This window comes from Orycteropus afer, unplaced genomic scaffold (assembly GCF_000298275.1).
Source record: "Orycteropus afer afer isolate SDZICR_OR568_19922 unplaced genomic scaffold, OryAfe1.0 scaffold00044, whole genome shotgun sequence".
Taxonomy (NCBI): domain Eukaryota; kingdom Metazoa; phylum Chordata; class Mammalia; order Tubulidentata; family Orycteropodidae; genus Orycteropus; species Orycteropus afer.
The window spans coordinates 6,172,392-6,174,834 of record NW_006921631.1 but is presented as its reverse complement, the minus strand read 5'-3'; positions in this window follow the sequence as shown (position 1 = coordinate 6,174,834).

The window sequence follows — 2,443 nt, the reverse complement described above, 5'->3', positions numbered from 1 at the left end:
ATATCACCACAGCATTAATAGTGAAGTTCAACAACAGAAAACATAACAAATGCTAGCAAGGATGTAGAGAGATTGGGACCCTTATACCCTGCTGGGGGGCTGTACAATGATACAACCACTATGGAAATTGGTATAGCAATTCCTTAGAAAACTGGAACTAGAAATACCATATGATTCAGCAATCCTATTACTAGGTATATGTGGTGGCTATGTTTTTATGTCAACTTGGCTAGGCCTGGTTGAGTGACTGGGCAGCTGGATGTAGTATTCCCCATGATGAGACTGGTAATCAACTCCATGGTAGAATCTACTGTGAGCAGCTGAGTAGCAGCCTTTGGGTATGTGGTCTGCTTCCCGTATATAAGCAGCAGCTTTGGGAATAGTCTCTAGCATATGGCACATGTGGACCCTGCATGTAGCCATGTCGTTGTTCAGCAGCCTGCCATGCTCTGCTGACCTGGGGATTTACAACAGACTTGGTTAATGGCCTGCCGTGTGGTTTGGTAACATCAGGACTGTGCCTTTTTACTTGTCAACCTTGGGCTTGGCAGCCTCAGCAGCTAGCAGTTGAGTGAAGAAACACCTCTAGCTCCAGTGGGCCAGGAGCAGAGACAGAGCTGGACCCCAAGGTTGAGGGGCTTTCACCCAGCCCTTAGGGCCTGGCACTTTGAACTTGGACTTAAAGCTTCCAAACTGTGAAAGAATAAACTCCTGTTTGTTCAAGCCATGCCATTTGTGGTATACTCCTGTCAGACTGGCACTAGGTAACCAGAACAGTATATATCCTAAAGAACAGTATATATCCTGAGAACCAGGACACAAATAGCTATATAGACACCCATGTTTGTCACAGCACATTTCAAAGAGATGAAAACAACCTAAGTGCCCATCAACGGAGAAATGGATACAAACTATGGTACATACACACAACACTAAAATTACAGACCAATACCTCTAATGAACATAAATGCAAAAACCTTCAACAAAATCCTAGCCAACAGACTCCAACAACATAGAAAAAAAAATAATACAATAACATACCAACAACTGTGGGACACAGCAAAAGCAGAGATCAGAAGCCAATTTACAGCAATAACACTATAGTGTAACACTAAAGAATAATGTAGAATCTGCAAAACACTGCATAATGTGGATGAACTTGGAGAACATTATGCTGAGTGAAATAAATCAATCACAGGATAGATATTGTACTAATCCACTGTTGGGAAAAGTTAAGGAGAGGTTTATACACGGGAGGAAAATTTCTTTGTTGGTTACCAGGGATGGGAGGGGAGGAAAGAGGAGGGAAAACTGCTAAATAGGCAAGAGACAAATATTGATTTGGATCAAGGGAAAAGCAATAAACCAAAAACAAGTGACCAACACAATAACACTAAGGAAAAGGAAGACACAGAGAGGTGCACAAGAGGGACAGACAGCAAAGAGAAACCCTTTAACATACACAATACTGCATCATCAGTAATAACAAACATGAATCTAGAGGAAGACACATAAATAGATAGTCTGAATGGTCAGGTATGTCTAGACAAAAGGAAATATGCTCATGACCATATATATGTTTGGCAGATAATATTTCTGCCTACATATTTGTATGTGCTATAAGAACATCCACATAAATAGAACTAACAGGGGGCGAAGTTCTAACTTCTTAGCCACAGCCAACTATCCTAAGGGAGTGAATTGTTGGACCTGTGGGCTCGGGACTATGTTTGCAGGGAACATCAAGCTCAATTGGCATAACATACTACACAAAAGCATTGTTCTACATCCTACTTTGGTGAGTAGTGACTGGAGTCTACAAGTGGCCATGTAGATGCAACAATTGGTTATCTCCCTGTCCAGAGCAAAGAAGAATGACAAAAACCAAAGATGTTGTTGTTAGGTGCCATCGAGTTGTCTCCCACTCATAGCAACACTATACACAGCAGAACGAAACACTGCCTGGTCCCGTGCCAGCTCCATGATCCTTGCTATGCTTAAGCCCCTCGCCATAGTCACTGTGTCAATCTATCTCATTGAGGGCCTTCCCCTCTTTTGCCAACCCTCCACCTTACCAAGCATGACATACTTCTCCAGGGAATGGTCCCTTCTGACAACATGACCAAAGTAGGTGAGACGAAGACTGGCCATTCTCACTTCCAAGGAGCATTCTGGTTGCACTTCCTCCAGGACAGATGTTAGTTCTTTTAGCAGTCCATGGTACTTTCAGCATTCTTCACCAGCATCACAACTCAAAAGCATCAACTCTTCTACGGTCTTCCTTATTCATTGTCCAGGTCTCACATGCATAAGAGGTGACTGAAAATACCAAGGCTTGTGTCAAGCATACCTTAGTCCTCAAGGAGACATCTTTGGTCTTCAGTATTTGAAAGAAGTCCTTTGCAGCCGATTTGCCATCATCTGGAGAGCTCTGGTGTGTAGT